This window comes from Mauremys reevesii, linkage group 9 (genome assembly GCF_016161935.1).
Source record: "Mauremys reevesii isolate NIE-2019 linkage group 9, ASM1616193v1, whole genome shotgun sequence".
NCBI classification, from domain to species: domain Eukaryota; kingdom Metazoa; phylum Chordata; order Testudines; family Geoemydidae; genus Mauremys; species Mauremys reevesii.
In genome coordinates this window covers 84,057,195-84,075,035 of record NC_052631.1, presented here as the reverse complement: position 1 = coordinate 84,075,035, position 17,841 = coordinate 84,057,195, and the positions used below count along the sequence as shown (strand labels likewise).

The 17,841-nt window shown below is 42.5% G+C and overlaps 1 long non-coding RNA gene across 1 annotated transcript in view; it reads left to right on the top strand.

Moving 5' to 3' along the window:
- LOC120372644 overlaps nt 1-10,201 on the top strand; it is a 32,349-nt gene extending 22,148 nt beyond the window's left edge. The window contains exon 4 of the long non-coding RNA XR_005585088.1: nt 9,873-10,201. This is a non-coding gene — a long non-coding RNA (uncharacterized LOC120372644). The remainder of the gene's footprint in view (nt 1-9,872) is intronic.
- Nucleotides 10,202-17,841: the final 7,640 nt, after the last annotated feature.

The following is a 17,841-nucleotide window of genomic DNA, read 5'->3' as shown; positions in this document are numbered from 1 at the left end:
TTTCATCCTGAACACCAAAATGATGGCCAATAAATTATTTTCCTGTAGAATTTCATAAACATCATTTGCCAAAAAGCCAGATCAGTTTCTAATAGTTAAAACAATTAAGGCTCAGTTCTTTGATTTCATTGGAAGGGCATCCAGTACCTATCCATCAAAGTCTTGGTCTGGAGCAGTTTTTCCAGAGATTTCATACTTTAAAATGATGGATCTGCAAATGCTGGCAAGCCTTTTTTATGTCGATTTTTCTAACTGTTCCTTGCTTTGCAGCAATTGGCTGCAGTTGTATTCTTGAAAGACATCACAGAAGTGCCATATGCAGACAGGTATATGTCCAGAAATATTCCCTGTAGTTTTGAAGATGAACTGCAAATGGTTTTTAGAATATTTTCCCCCAGACTGTTTACATTCCCAGATCAGTAGGAAAAATATTAAGGGTCAGATTTTCAAAGGAGCCAGTCCCTAACCTAATATTGCACCCTTATTTTGCACCCAACTGTTTCTATGTATCAAAGCTCCAAGTTGCCCCAGCAACTGCACTGGCTCATGCAAAGCAGGTGGTTAGTCCTCTACTCAATTTCAGAGTATGGCTGTAGATGGCATGTGCAAATGTAAGTTTTTGCAGACATAGAAAAATGATCACTGAGAAAATGTGGCTGCACAAAACTCTGGGGGCAATTTTAGAGGCTGCTTTTGACATTTTGGGCTCTACTTGCATATTGTTGCCCCTTTTCGACCCAAGTGGCTAGTCAAAGTTCAGGGCCCTGGGAGTGTTCCAGTTGCAAATAGAAATTGATGGAGTCAGGTATTTTCCTGGGTGCAATCTTGTTTATTGAGAAGGGATGTATGAAGTCCTGTGTCTCTGAACGCAGAAGGAACCACGAAGAAAAGCAGTTTCTTTTCTTACAGCCCCCTTGCCTCTTTAGCAAACACTGGACCCAAAAGCTCTTTCCCTAGGTTTTGCCAGTGTTACACTTTTCTTACAGGCTCCTACTTGGCTTTCTTGCCTCTGCCTCTATCTCTGTCCTTGTCTTTTTCAGTTTCTGTTGTTCTCTTCCTATACTCACATGACCCAAAACCATACTCAGTCCAGAGATCCTGGGTGGGTCCACACATACCTTTTATCCTGTGTGTAGGAGCTTATGCTTACATCTACATTAATTGAAGAGTGACTTTACACCTATCAATCTCAATTGGTTTTTAACTCAACCCATAACTAGGTTTTACCTATCTCATAACAATATTTTTAAACCACCAAATAAATATACCAAATAAGAAACGTTTTTTAAAAATCACATTTTCTTTTGCTTCCCTGCTAAAATCCCCGTTTAGCAGTCGATATTTCCCTTGCAGGAGTTGTTGCCATCAAGGAATCGTAAAGGAAAATACTCTGTTCAACAGTAGCTCTAATTAGAGATTTGAGAAGCTTGAATTCATTCAGATTTCATGTTGGTAATTTCATTAATACTTGCAGGGAAATGCAAAAACCCAAACTAAGGACTTGGCAGGTAAGTGAAAGAGGCAAATGGTTTTTCATTTTCATTTTAATCTGCAGAATTAGTCTCTGATCTTGCAAATACTTTTGCCCACATTTAACTGGGACTACTCACATGCTTAAAGTTAAACAGGTTTGCAAGTGTTAATAAGGCCCTGGTCCCACACTGTTTAAGGTGTGGATGTGTGTCTTTTTTCAGCTTTTTGTAACTGACCTATGATGAAAGGTGATTTTGGAAGTGGTGTGTCTGAAGTATTTCTTTATATATGTTTATAGTTTTTTTTAATTTACATTGCAAAAAAGACACAAAATTCAGGCTCTTAAAACAATTTTTGTTGTGATTTTTGCTTTGTTTGTTTTTTGCTTTATTTTTGGTTTTGTTATAATTTATGTAGTTCCCCTTTAAAGAAACTGTTTAAAAGAGTTGAAAATGACAGGTTGATTAATCAAGAATAGCTATTTTCCCACTCCAGCAGTCTCTTCCAGGGTTAAAACAAAGAGCAACACTTGCCAGATCTCTTAATTTCTGGGCCTCATTGAATTTAATGCCTGTTAACCCCTAAGGACTACTGAAACATTTGTGCTCTGTAGGCCCTTAGCCAAGCTTAGCATGCCACAAATGAAGTAATGCCATACCTGTCCATCTGTTTGGCCTATAGCTTTACAATATTTGGAATAAAAATTTAATTCCATATAATTTTCTGTGACATTGTTTAGAAATAGACCATTTGTACGTGTCAGAATGAAATGCAGATCACCCTGTAGTAAATGGAAGTATGATTTTTGATTGATGTTTTGTAATGCATGATTGTTATGATTGCTACCCTGTTGTATATCCTCCCCTTCCTCCAGAAGAAAATGTAATGGAAAATGTAACCCTAACAATTATATACAGATGGTACCATCCACATTATTTCAACTCTGTGTAGTGGCTTATGTTTCTATACTACAACTGGTGCAAATTAAATTTTAGTCATCTTCTGTACATACATTATACTGTATCTCCACTGGCTAAAAGAATAAGAACTGCACAGCTGTTGGATGAGAGGCCATGTTGGCAACGAGTTTGTTCTATTTATTTGGCTGTTCTGTGTTGCCTGTGCCAATGAGGAACTTATGATCCAGCTGAACTTTTTGAAAAAGAGTATGACTGTAGCCCTGAATTAAATGCCTCAGATAAAACCATCCTAGACTGTTTTATTTTCATGGTGTGACAAATCAGGTAGAGGTGTAATTTTTTGTTAATCTTAGATGTTGGAAAGAACAGTCAGCAACAGGTGATTTTATCTCAGTTGTGGGGTCCAGTTCTGCTTGTACTGAAGTGACAGATGCTTTGTCATTGACTACAGTGGGAGCAAGATTGGACATGCATGTGTGCCTGTGCGTATTTTAAAAGTTGAAAATCAGTTCCTCCTTCATTTACTTCCAAAGACTTGAATAATAAATAGAAAATAGGGATGTAAAAGACCTAGTAGGTCATCCACTTCATCTCCCTTTCCCCCAAAAATTGATGATGGTGTTTCAGTAGGTGGCACTCTTCCCTCACAGTTAGTACTGAATCGGTGCTTCAATATTGTGTTAAAAGCCACTGACACACTTACTTAAACTGCTGTAGCTCTCTGGGGCAGGAACTCTCCTTTTGTTATATGTTTGTCTAGTGCCTAGTACCATGGGGTCCTGGTCTATGACTTTAAAGACTTCGGCAGGTTAGTTAACACACAATACACAAACAGCACTAATCGCATGCACATGGGATGAGTGCACATCATTGTGTACATATAATGGCTACTTGCTGCATACCAAGTGCATGGCATTCTTGGAGGATAACCCATGGTCCTTTGCTTCGTTGCAGAGCGGTGTGCATTGTGGGCTTTTTCTTGCCATGCATAATGGGGTGCACAGCGGAAGCCAAAATTTTAAAATCCTAAAATTCCACGATGTCCTATGCTTTCATTCCGGGTGGCAGGGGTGGCTCTAGGTATTTTGCCGCCCCAAGCAGGGCAGGCAGGCTGCCTTCGGCGGCTTGCCTGCCGGAGGTCCCCGGTCCCACGGATTTGGCGGCATGCCTGCGGGAGATCCGCCGAAGCCGCGGGACCAGCGGACGCTCTGCAGGCAAGCTGCCGAAGGCAACCTGCCTGCTGCCCTTGCGGCGACCGGCAGAGCGCCCCCCGTGGCTTGCTGCCTCAGGCACGTGCTTGGCATGCTGGTGCCTGGAGCCGCCCCTGCAGGGTGGGTTCATGCCAGTTTCAAATTGCTTTCAGCTAGCATGAACCACCAATGCTCTGCGCCACTACACTGGCAACCATGAATATACAGAGGCTTCTTGAGTTGTAATTCATCTCTCAAAGCCAGGTGGTTTTGGTTTTGGACTTTGCCTGTCGCACCACTGAGCACTGGGTGTGGCATAAGCAACATCTCCTCCAGCAGCAGCAGTAGAGTCAGTGGCAGCAGAGGAAGTGGGAAGAGGACAAGGAAGAGCATGACATTGAGCAACTGCTACTACAGGAGCCGTTCCCGGAGCAGCATCACACCATGTTTTGCTGTTTCCAGACTCAGGAAACCAGTGTTGATTGGTGGGAAAGGATCATTCTGCAGATTTAGCTGACCAGCAGTAGCAAGAGAATTTCAGGATGGCAAAGGCAACCTTTTTTGAATTATGTAATGAACTAGCCCCACAGCTGTAGCAGCAGCATACCAATGTGCTGTGCCCCATACCCAGGGAGAAGTTGGTCCATACCCATGGAGAAGTGTTCATCTGCATGGTGGCCACTGCCAGATGCTACCAGTCCACAGCCAGCCATTTTACCATAGAGAGATCAATTGTTCAGGCCATTGTCATGCAGGTTTGTGATGCTATGCATATAACCAGGTTATAAAGCGTGGTAACACTCAGGACATTGACAGTTTTGCACGCGTGAGGTACCTGAACTGTACTGGGGCAACTGATGGGGCTATTATTTCACCCAGTCAGGGCTCAGAATTTTAAAATGCAAAGGAATATTCCTCCATGGGATTCAAAGGCTGGTTGACCACCATGGCAGGTTTACAAACATAAATGCAGGGTGATCTGGAAAGGTCCATTGTGCTAGGGTCTTTCGGAACTTAGCTCTATTAACCTTCATGCATAAGGACAGTTTGCCCCCAGGATCACTATAGACTTTAATAGTGTGGAGATTGATTATCCTGGGAGACCTGTCTTCTCCTCTGCTGCCCTAGCTAATGAAACTATCCACAGGCTACTTGGACAGAATGAAGGAATTGTTTAACTATCACTTCAGTAGTTGCAGAATGACAGTAGAGTATGAAAGGAAAAGGTAGGAAACTGCAGAAAAAAATATACCTTACATTATTGCTGCATGTTGTATTTTACACAATATTTGTGAGATGAAGGGAGACAGCCTTAATGATGGCTAGGGGGCTGAGGTGCAAGCCTTGAACAGCGGTTTGAGCAGCCAGCAAGATGTCCAATAGAAAATGGAAACAACCAGGACAATACTGTCTGAGATGTCTACTGCTCTTGCTCTGAATCTCTGGGCTGAAAATGTGCAGCAGTGCATCCAGTTGTTAACCCAGAGAGTGGGGGTTGGCAGAGGGGGTGGGATGAATAGTAAGAGGTTCAGTCTCTCTTATGGTTGGAGGTGATGGCAAGTTGTGGCAATCCTTAGGTTACCTTGTGTCTGTGCTTTGTAAGGCCTGTGGATTATTTAAGATGCTTGAGTTTTCTGTATAAAATGCTTTGATGATTCTTTATGAATTAAATTGTAATGTTTTATTGGTAAACAACAAACTATTACATAATAACCAGAATTAAACCTTTAATTAAAACAATAATGCAACAAAAATTCAAGGTGACACAGCGCAGCAGAGGGCAGAACACAATGGGAGGAAGGGGTGCTTCAAGTCACTTTGTTATTGGGGAGCAGGGGTAACAAAGTGTTTTGGCCTTGTCATGTGAATAAAGGACAGCAAAACTGTGCTTGGCATGCCCTGATTGAGGGACTCACTCTCAGCTGAACTGCACTCAATAGGCAGGAGTACCAAAGCCCAATGGAGATGACAGAGGGTGGGGTCGGGCGTTTGTACTGGTGGTGTGGGCTCTGCCTAAGGGTTCTAGACATCATTTGATACTCCCCCTCTCCACTATGTAATGACAGAGCTGATTAAGACTCCTTTGAGACTCTTTTGTTGCAGATCAATAAAGCTGCTATCCCTGATAACCAGGTCTAAGCACTATGGGACAATGTCTCTGGTGAAAGAGACTGCCCAGACTGCGTGAGCAGTGAGACTCCCCCACTAACAGCTGAAATCACTGAAAGCTGTGTTAAGTGGTGGGACCTCGAGACATCCCATAGGTTCCAGTCGAGTGAGTGGCGGGTGGAGCGAGCAGGCAGCAGAGCAGCTGACGGCATAGCCAAGCAGCTGGTGGAGCGAACGGGCAGCAAAGGGGCCAACGGCGGAGCGAGTGACTGGCAAGCAGGCAGCTGGCAGAACAAGCAACTGACAGCGGAGTGAGCGGCCAGCTGGCAGAGCAAGCAAGGTGACTCCCCGCTTCCCCAGGTGGGAGGTGAACTAACGTGAATGCACCTCTGAACTCTGGGTCTTCACTGACCAAGAACAACTGTGAGTGGGGTGCAGTGAAGGGACGGGGAGGGACACATTAAAGGAACTTTTGTTTATTGGACTTCCTCACTACAAGGTGAGGACCTGAGGCAAATGACACTGCCCAGTGTATTCTGGGTTGGGTGTTTTGCTCGTGGTCTTATACTTATGAATCGTGCTGGTGGCATTTTCCCAAGTTAATGCCAGGTTACTTTCCCCTTTTTATTAAAAGTTTCTTTTCTATGCACAGACTCAGTGCTTGCAAGAGGGGAAGTATTGCCTCTTAGAGGCACCCAGCAGGTGGTGTGTAATTTTCCCAGGTTACTGGCTGGGGGGGTCGAGCCAGCTCTTTGTTGTATTGTTAAAAAGGAACCTGCAGATATTGAACCCAGCCCTTGTCGCTGCCAGCTCCACCTGGCAGAAGAGTTACAATTTGAATATGCCTTGGAAGGGCCAGAGCCATACTGTCAGTCCCCATTTTGAGCTGGTGAATGGAGTTGGAGCAGGGGGTATTGCTGGGCAGGACAGGAAGGGGAAAGGAAAATAGGTAGATGGACATGTACCCTCCATGGTGTGGGCTTGAAAATAGTTAATAGGGCTTTAGCGGGAGCAGCCACCATTTTGAAAACATGTAGAGTGTGGTGCCAAATGGACAGCGTGGGCCGAGGGAGGGAGGAAAAGGGCTGGATACCTGAAAAGGCTCCAACTTGTATCTGCCAATAATGGCCGCCACAGTTGAGCACCAGGAACAGTAGATACTTACATGGCAAGGGTCCCTCAATAAGATCTCCTTCCTCAGTCCCAGCTTGGGTTTCTAGCTAGGAAGTAGGCTCGATTCCTGCACTGCAGGAATTGGGCTTGTTTCCTCCTTGGCTGGTGTCAGGATTCTGAGTCCCAAAGAGATCCTGGCTTTCAGTGGACAGCTCTTCGTGTTCCTCCTCCTTCCTTGGGGGGAAGAGGTGGGGACAGCAGAAGGGCAGCAGGGTACACAACTTTCTTAGGTTTAGTTGTGGTGTAACTGATCAAAATCCTGTCCAGCTGGCCGAAAAAATGGACAAGTTACATTTCAACTGCCAGAACTTTTTCTGGTATCCTTGGTTTTAATGTACATTCTCTTGAGCTGTTTGTGCTGTATCCTGCACTGATAGGCATCCTGGTTGTGACTCCTTGCGGATCTCTGCTTAGCAATGTCCACAAAAAGATCTTCTTTCCAGTCGCTGGCCACAAGAGCTTGTTGCATCAATGCATCTCCCCATCTGGCAATGCAAGTTAGGGTCCCAGCATAGCTCCAAGAAGATGTTTGAGGCGTGTTGTAAGATTTCTGGAGTAATCACAGCAATGCTGATATACTCAAATCCAGGAACATACAGGCAAATTCTGGCCAGCACCTGTTTTTAAACAAGGAAGCAGACATCCAGTAAACTTAACACCAGAGCAGTGAAGGGTACATGGGTAAACAGGTCGGTAACTGTCACTCACAAAGCAGTGTGGGATAGCAATTGAAGGACTGCCAAAATAGTGTGCAGTAGCATTGCGTGCACATGAGCAATAGCTTGAACTAATTCAATTTGCATCAAACTCAGTTAACATTGAAAGAGGCCTCCAGAATTCATGAGAAATGCAGTTAGTATGCTATAATTAATTGCTATCATTTTCAAACCAGATTAACCCAACTCAAAGTCCCCATGTAGACAAGCCCTCAGTTTACACTGGGGTAACTGAGAACATCTTTTAGACACAATTTTAAAGGATTTTTGGCCTTTTGGTAGAAATGTTAGCAATAGAATCTTGCCAACTTTATTTTTCATTAACATTTCTATGGCTCTCACTTTAATGATCCAGGTAATTAAAATTCCTCCTACCTACAGTTTGTCTTGCCGTTTGAGCTGACTACAAGAACCTTCACTTCCTGTCTTAAACTCTTAATATTAAACAGCTGCCGAGTTTCACACTGAAACAGATGCATTTCTGTGGTAAAAGAAATGTCCTTCTTTTTATTATCCATTACCTGTTGATACCTATAAGAGTGTAATGAGGTTTGTAATATAATGTCTATACAATATTTTAAGATCCTCAGATGATGGGTCTTTGGGAAGTGCAAAGTATTGTTTTTATTATTTTTCACTATGTGGATAAATAAATAAGCTAAATGTTTTAATTAGGAGCACTTTTTCTCTTTAAGTATCCGGTCCATTTCTTTACATATGGTACAGAGATAGCATCTAGCACATGTAGTTACTATAAGATTAGTGGCCCAATCTTGCTCTTACTGAAGTCAGTAGGAAGAGGACCTACTTCATGAACATTTTCTTCAGAAAAACTCGGATCAGAGTATCCACATTTACCATTTATTAGAACATATTTAATTTTAAAAAAGTGGTTAATCTCAGAAGTCAGTCAAATTAGCCATTTCTATGAAGGTTTATACGTACGTGCTATAGACATTGGCTCCTATAATCATAGTACTTAGTACTTAACTTGCCCAAGATCAAACAGTGAGTCAGTGGTAGAGCCAGGAATGGAACCTCAATGTCTGAAATTTTTCATTTTATTCTTGGGGGAATTTCATGTTTCATTTTATCCACCTGATTGGGGAGGGGATATGCATGGTCCTGCTTCCCAGGGAGCGGAAGCCTGGGTGACTGAGCCAAATTTGAATGAATGGTGCTGCAACCCGGTGCACCAGGTTTCAAAGCCTGAAGCTGGGAGCCAGGCCCAGTCTCACGGGACAGGAGTACCAGGAGTTGCCATTGTGGGGTGAGTTTTTCATTTTACCTTGTTTTAGGCATGATTTTTTTTTGCTTTATTTCATGTTATTCTTATTTACAAATAACACAGGGCTCTATCTATACATAACTGTACTTTTGGTGTGTACATACCCAAAGTAAAGATGCTGCATCTTGTAAACCGAGTGGTATGGAAATATTGTAAAAATGCAGAAAAGACAGTTCCACTGATATTTGTTTCTGCATCTTTCAAATACTTGTATTTAATTGTTTTTAATGTTTGCACAATGCAGCCATCTAAATTCTAGGGTTCTGGGGAATGGGACAGGAATTGTTGGAAATTAGTATTGAAATAAATTTAGATTTATAGAAAAACTCCAGGAGTGCTTGACATACATGTTTCCATGGAACTAGAGATGAGACCAAGCCACAAAATTAAGATCTAGATCCAGATCCTCCAGCCTTACCCTTAGCGGATGAGAAGTTCAAGTTCAGACCCCAAGTTTGATTTGAACCCATCTCTCCATCATCTAATTACAGTGGAATTCTATTTATAAGGGTCAGTTTGAGCAGTTCCTCTTTTTGATTGTTATATCTGAATGATAATTATGCTTGAATCCATGAAACCACAAACTTCCCAAATCAAACTGAGTATATGTGCAAAATCGCACCAGTTTCTTCCACATATCTTAGTGCTATGGCATGACAGTCAAGATAGAACTGGTTCAAACTAGCACTCTAGGGTTGCCTATTCTGGTTGGACATATTCCTGGAGGTTTCCACACATGACATATTTAATTAAAGATTAATCTTTAATTCCTGGGGACTCCAGAACAATCCTGGAGGGTTGGCAACCCTAACTCCCACCAGTCATAACATTCTTTTCCAGCAGTTGAGCTGACCACAACAAGTTGTGAAATTCTTTCCTACTTTTGAAAGAAATCAACAAAAATAGAGAAATTGCTTCAAATGTGATCCTTATGTTGAACACCAGACATTTGATTGTAAGTGATGACAAACGCATCAACTTCCTGTTTTTTTTGGAAACTTAGATTTGTTGCCAAGAATCAAATCTACAGATTGTGACCACTGATGCTGAATTCAACTGGATAATCCATCCCCCACAAAAACTTAAGTTCCTGTGGGTGCATCTACACAGCAAAAAAAGACCCATGGCAGAGAATCTCAGAGCCTGACTTGGTTTTGCTCTGCAAGGCTAAAAAGAGCAGCGTAGACTTTCAGGCTCAGGATGGAGCCTGGGCTCCGAATCCCAGAAAGTGGGGAGAGAGCCTAGGCACCAGCCCACGCCCAAACAGCTGTTTAGCACTGTAGCAGGAGCCCGAATCAGTTGACCCGGCTCTGAAACCACAGGAGGAGGTTACTGTGTAGACATACCTTTGGACAATTAATATTTATATTAGGAACTATGCTGCTGCTATTTATTTCTTTATATCATCAGTCAAGTGTGGGCATATTATAGCATTTCTATATGGATGCCATAATACCACTCAGCCTATTTATTTCAACATTTAACCCAAGGATAATGCAGTACGATCTCTTGGAAGATGACTGAAAAAAATCTCTTTAATGCTGTATAGATAACCCTGATTACACAGAACAGTTTTCAGTAGTAACATATCCTACCTGTCTCCAACTGACTGGCAATGTATGTGCTATATAAGCAAAATGTGTTCAGGCCAAGGGCTGTGCAACATGATACGAGTCCATTTAACAGTTGTGATCTAAGTTGTGTAATAAACACCACAAGAATTTACATTTTCTTGCCCTCAACCATTACTGCAGGCAGAGTTATCTTGCATTGAGCACTGGGGATTTCTGGTGGTGGGTCATAACATAACTGAGAATGTCAAAAGCAATAGCCATATAATGTGTTATGTAAAATTGTGCTAATCACAAATTAGAACAGTTGTAGGATGTCTCCTCCTATTTCTCTGAGATAAAATCAGAGGTGACATAAATGGGGCAGTATAAGTTATGTGCTGATATGTTCATTTTAAATTGTGTGCTGAAAGTGAAGAAGGGCTAGGTTTGTAGATGTAAATACTGCCAACTGGAAAGTGTAAGAAGGTGTAAGATAAAGGGATTTACTGATGTGTAATAAACACCATCATTTACATCACCTCTGAATTTGGCCCTCTGTCTTTGCATCATCTGTTAGTACTCATTTAACATACCAGTATCTGTCTCTTTCTCTCTCTTTTTTTAACTGTAAGTTAATATTTGTTACCATGTTATCTTTGTACTTTAGGATCAGCATTGGTTCTGATAATGGATACCTTTGTTCTGCTTAAGGAGGCAAGGATGCAGAAGCGTACTGAGAGAAATAGCTATTTTATTCAGCTATTTGAAAAGTCAGATATTCTCATTTTGATCCCTTATACTCCGTTAAGTAATTTTTTCAGCTGAATAAAGGTCCGTACAGAGTGTTTGTGGGAAGGTTGAGGGAAACAGTCTACCTAATCAGTGACTGTGTGATGACACACAGAGTCTCAGCACTTTCTGAGGAAATTTTGGAACAATTCTGGTCTATAACCCCAAAATTAGGCTCCATTCTTCTCTCTGATCCCCTCATTATTCATGAAGGGTTCAGATTCTTGATTTAATCTTTCACAATCTCATTTTTAATTTAAAGGCAGTTTACACACACACACACACACACACACTTTCTTTGTTGGGGGTCCAATGCTCTGTGAATGCACCTCCTGCAATTTTTCCCAGTTTGTATCTCTTCCCTACTATCCCCAAGGCTCCAAGTTGTATCAGTGTTTCAAGAAAGAATTCACTTCAGAGTAACACAAGGTGTTCAATCCCTTTTTTCCCCTTTTCCAGAAACACAAAGTGACCCTTGGTGGCCCAGAGGAACAAGAGTCCAGGATGAAATCCTAGCCCCACTGAAGTCAATGGGAGTTTTGCCATTGACTTCAAAAAGGGGTCAGAATTTTACTCCAGATGTGTAAATGGATCTTAGGTCTCTGATCTGGCAGTGCATCTGAGCAAGAACTAGAGGAATACTGGATAGGAAAAAATCATACTGTTCTGAGGCTGATCGTCTTTCAGCTGCTCTGTAAATCCAATGCTTCCCTCCCCTCATTTTCTTCTGTCTAGTGCTGGAACTCTTTCATGGTGAATTACAAATGGTTCAAAAATTAGACTGGTTTCTGGTGCTCATCAGAACTTTACTTATTGCTTCTGGAAATCTGGCCATGGAATCTAATAAGAACAGTCTTTCTCAAGGCATTTTGGCACTGGCACTTCCACTCATGGCCATAATCTGGATGTGTAGAGATAGCAGATGACCTAGAAAAGTATTGGAGGACAGGCAAAGAAGTTACCCAAACTTTTTAGGATCTGAAATAAAATTTGTTTAAAGTTTTGGGCAAAATTATATGCAAGTTGTTACTCTATCTGAATTGTTTCACCCACCCCTTGTCTTTGTCATGATGTCTACAGGGCATATCTTCTAATTTTAAAAGTAGGAAAAGATTTCTGTGTTGAGTTCCTAATGTCCCCTTTAGTTGTTCTCACTTTACATTGCTGTTCCTCTCTGATTTTTGACATTAATCCAGTTTTCTCACAATTATCATGTATATTCTCAATATGGTCATCTGCTTGTGCTACTTCTTCCTCCCTGCTGACATGGTTGCATGCATGGGTTTACATGGCAGTGCCTGAAATGAAAAGCATCAAAAAGCTAAGACAGCTGTGATGGAGTGACAGCCGAGCCTGGTATGTCATGCTTAAAAGGCACTTAATCCCCTAGTTCAGTGCAGCATGATTGGCAGCAGAAGGATCTTCAAAAATCATCATTGACCTTGAAGAGTTCCAGGAGTCTCTGTATGTTTGGCACTATAAACCACCACCAATAAAAATAATTTAAGAAAGAATCAACCAAATTCTTCTAAATACATAGAGCTTGATCCAAAGCACATTGAAATCAATGGCTTTGGATCAAGCATTTATATATACAGTCATAGGTTGGTATTCTGTCTTCATATTTACCAAATACATCATTTATAAGGTGGGGTTTCATCATCAGGGTTTATTGTGTGTCCATAATATTGCCCCATATATGAGAAAAGTCAAATTTTTTTTCAGAAGAGAGAGGTGGTTCTGAAAAAGTGATTGAAGCTGACAGACACTTTCTATAGTCTCTTTCCTTTCAGCCAAACTTTTAGCGTCTGATTTTGCAGACCTTCTGAAGGCAAAACTCCCACTGAAAAGAAAAAATGGGGGCTTTCTCCTAGCAACAACAGCAGGATCAGGCTCTTAAGTGATTTTTCTACCTTAGTTTTTAGTGGGAAATCTTATTATTTTTATTTTGAGTGAACTGAGTGAACCATTAGCAGATAGATAATTTGCAGAAATCTTTTCATCCCTTTACCTTCATCTTTAAATAAAAAGGTCCCCTGAGGTTGAACATGAAAGAATTGTAATATAATCTCAGCACATTAACAAAATATCATTTTGAAACTTGTGAGTTAAACTCTGTGAAAAATAGCTAAGTCTTAAGTTATTAATATGTAGGAAATTCTATGACTTTTGTGGTGTCACTAAGTGGTGGTGTCCTGGGAAGCTTTGAAGACTCCTGGCCACTAAGAGGCAAGGTACATTGATAGCCTGCCATACAGTGTGACCTGCCATGGTTCTCCCTGCCAGAAACTTTCCTCCTCACCTGTCACTCCTAATGTGACTCAGCCTCCCATGCTACCAGGTCCTGACTCCTCCCTCAGGCCAGGAGTCAGCAATAGGTAGGGAATCCCTTTTGGAGCTCATTTTATGGGTAGCGAGTAACAAACATGGAAGCCAGCCATGGGAAGAGTAGGGAGGTGGGACTAGAGACAGTGAAAAGTGCGTGGGCAGCATGAGACTGTTGGCTTGCTCGAGGGGGAACATATTACAGTGGTCAGTGGGGAGAGGGTTAGAGAAGTAAGAACAGATTGCTAGAAGAGGGAGCAGCAGCTAATAGGAAGACAGAGATCAAGGTGGTGGGGTAATGAGAAGAAAGAGAATAGGAGAGAGTACAGTATTCTAAGGGATAAGTTGTCACAGATGCCTCTTTCCATCAGCTTTTGTTTTGCCTCGTGAATACCGACACCTACACAATAATCTCTGTTCTAAAAGCACTGTCAGAATTCCCAACACTGAACCCTGCAGACAAGTGTGTTCTCAATTAGGACAGGAACTCCCCACCCCCTTTATTTGATACGAGTGTTTGGCTCACATCTGCTGGCCTCCAGAGGAATCACATTAGCACATGTTCCAGAGTGTTCCACCTCCCAAAATCATAGAATGTGCATTTCTTATAAACCAGTGCACATAATTGCCTGGCTTTTCTTTTTCATGGCCACCCACCTCCTCTTCCCAACTAGCTTTGATATAAAAAGCCAAATCCCTTCCCATCCACATCAAAAGCAAAAAGGTTGCTCTGTGTCACCTCTCCTGGGATTTGGATTCAAACTTTTTAGAAGAAAGATAGAAAGAATAGCTTGATTTTTTTTAACTCTACCACCCTCTGTCTCATCAATAATTTTCAGGGTCATTGGTGGAGCAGCCTCATAGACCAAACTTATAAATATAGCACAGGCGATTCTTTATTACTATTGTTTACAATTTATTCATGCTCTAAGTGTGCTGAGTATATTACAGAGGACATAGTCCTTGTCCTGAGGAGTGTATGGTCAAAATTAGATATATGTTTTGTATATTTGTAATGTGTGTTCAAGCACCTCAGGCCCTGGATAGGCACTTCTATAAACAGATCTGAAGTAATAACAATAACACAGAGAGTGATAACAATAGACAGTAGGGGTAAGGGGAGGATGAGGGTTCAGATATATTGTGTATTTGTTTCTTTATGTCATGCATGGGACTTGGTAATTATGTTGGTTTTCTTTCCTTTTACTTTTAACGTGTTTTTTTGTAATTGCCTTCACTTTTGGGAAGAGGGAAGACAGACTGCGGAAGAGGAGGAGTGGGTCCTGGAGTGCAAGTTAGTGGTGGAACCCCCAGCTGAAAGGAATGAGTTGGGAGGGGAGGAGAGGCACTTTACAGCAAAGTGTTTCCTTTCAGTATTATCTGGAAAACCTTTTGTTTTTTAGGAAAATGACACAATAGGGAGGAACACAGAATGCATCCCAGTCAGACACATAACACCCCTGCTAAGTCTTGCATTTGGGTTGTCTCCCTGGTACAGTGGGATGCTGATTAGAAATGCATAGTGTGATAGACCCAGGCCAGTTGGGAACAGCAGAGTAGTCGAAGGGAGATATACTGGCCACTGGATAAGCAGTTTTCTGTTCCCTGAGTGACCAGAGCAGGGGCTGCTCCAGGCTAATGAGAACACCTGACTCCAATTAACCTGCCAAGAGTCAGGTGAGGCAGTTAAGCACCTGACTCTAATTAAGGCCCCTCTGATGCTATAAAAGGGCTCACTCCAGTCAGGCCAAAGGGAGCCAGGGAGAGGAAGTGCGTGAGAGGAACTGGGAGCAAGAGGCGTGCAAGAAGCTGAGAGTGAGTAGGCATACTGCTGGAGGGCTGAGAAGTATAAGCGTTATCAGACATCAGGAGGAAGGTCTCGTGGTGAGGACAAAGAAGGTGTTGGGAGGAGGCCATGGGGAAGTAGCCCAGGGAGTTGTAGCTGTTGTGCAGCTGTACCAGGAGGCACTCTAGACAGGTGCAGTCCACAGGGCCCTGGGCTGGAACCCTGAGTAGAGGGCAGGTCTGGGTTCCCCCCAAATCTCCCAACTCCTGATCAAACACAGGAGGAATTGACCTGGACTGTGGCTTCTACCAGAGGGGAAGGTCTGGGCTGTTTCCTGACCCACAGGGTGAGTCTGTGAGGCGAGCAAATTTGCCAATAAGCACAGGACCCACCAACGTAGAGGAGGAACTTTGTCACAATAGACAGATAAATAATCTCTTGGGGCCAGATGCTAAGGTTTCTTTCTCAGTTCTTATTCAGGCAAATGCCACAGACGTTTGACTAAGATCTAAGCAAAAGCTGAGTAAAGTCTTTGAGATTCAGCCTTTAGTGAATGGGATTCCAGTTTAACCCGGTATTGTTTTCCACCAGTACATTTACATTCATGTTTTTCCTCACTGAAAGTATCAGATACCCTCCACTTTAACTATTCTGTGCACTTTAAAGTGCTTGGAGCTAACACTGACTGTTTCGGCACAGTTTTGGGGTTGCAGTTCCAGACAGCTAGAATAAATTTCCGTGTTCCATTGAGCAAGGTTGTTTGACTTTTTTGAAACTCTTAAACCCTTCTCTTAAGGATTCTTGTCAGTGTAATATGGTCTGATATTGGGACTGTGTTTTAAGTTGTTTGTTTTATTATTTGTATTGTACCAGAATATGTTGAAGTAAGATGATAGTAGGTTTGCTGTTTCTCTGAGGCTCTCACAGGATGTCTCAGGAACAACACAATCAAGAAACTTTTAAGATCAGTTAATTAATGGGATTTGCATGCATTAATGAAAAGAAGAATTGACTCCTGAGCATTCCTCTGGATTTAAACAATTACAGCTGAGTACAGAATTCAGAGTGCACCACCTCACCAGTGCATGTGAGGGACAAGGATGTATTGCCCTACTGAAGATATAGTGAGTTTTAGATCCAAGGGGCCAATTCCTTGGCCCTTCAGCCAGCTGCTTTGCATTGCTCATGCAGCACAAAGGAGACAGAAAGCTACCCTTATGGGGCTGCTGGGAATGTCTGTGAGATTGCGGAATCCTTGGGTGACCTAAAGCTGGCACAGCTGGTGCTACACCACTCATTTCCAGGATACTGGGTTGGATGGACCATTGGTCTGACCCAATATGAGCATTTTTATGTTATTCTGGGGCCTGAATTAGCCCTCAGTCAGCCTCAGGGTGGGGGAAACAGAAATGTGGCTTAGAACTACCTCTCCTTTCCCCTCCCCTCCCCCCAGATCCTGTGTCAAGCATAGCTTGACTGGATGCAGGAATCTGGCCTACTGAGTGTTGTCAATATGGGGTAAAAATTATAGAATCAGAAATATAGGGCTGGAAGGGACCTCGAGAGGTCATCAAATCCAGCCCCCACCCATCACTGAGGGCAGGGCCGAGTAAACCTAGACCACACCGACAGGTGTTTGTTTAACCTGTTCTTAAACCTCCAATGATGGGGATTCCACAGTCTCCTTTGGGACCCTATTCTACAACTTAACTACTCTTATAGTTAGAAAGATTTTCCTAATAGCTAACCTAAATTTTCCCTTGCTGAAGATTAAGCACATTATTTCTTGTCCTGCCTTCAGTGGACATGGAAAACAATTGATCACCATCCTCTTTATAACAACTCTTAACATATTTGAAGACTTATCAGGTCCTTCCTCAGTCTTCTTTTCTCAAGACTAAACATGCTCATTTTTTGTAAACTTTCCTTATAGGTTAGGTTTTCTGAATCTTTTATAATTTTGTTCCTCTCATCTGGACTTTCTCCAGTACATCCACATCTTTCCTAAAGTGTGGCACCTAGAATCATACTCCAGCTGAGACTTCACCAGTACCGAATAGAGCAGGACAGTTACTTCCCATGTCTTACATACAACATTCCTGTTCAAACACCAGTAGCGGGAAGGTCCAGTGACCAGCTGGCTTAGTGGTCAAGTCATGGCCTTACGGTTTCTATTGGCCTACTCAGTCCAGGACTCCCAGTTTAGGGCTCAGTTGCTCCCACAGAGGTTCTGTCACTATGGGAGGGCAGGAGAGTTACAAGGTAGGGCAACCCAGGCCTAACCACTCCACTAGGTCCCAACCCAGAGCCCTAGGGGTTTGTCAAAACATCAGGCCCAGTTATTGAGCTACCTCAAATTACATTTCCCCCTGGGTCACTTCCTACCAGTCTGGAGCTCCTCAGTTTGGGGCGTGGTTGCTGGTTTAGCAGACTCCCCTTCGTCTCTTAGTGTCCTATTCAATCAATCTCTTTTAGGGCTTTCAGTTCTCAAAGAGTAGAGGAGGCAATGGGAGTGAGGG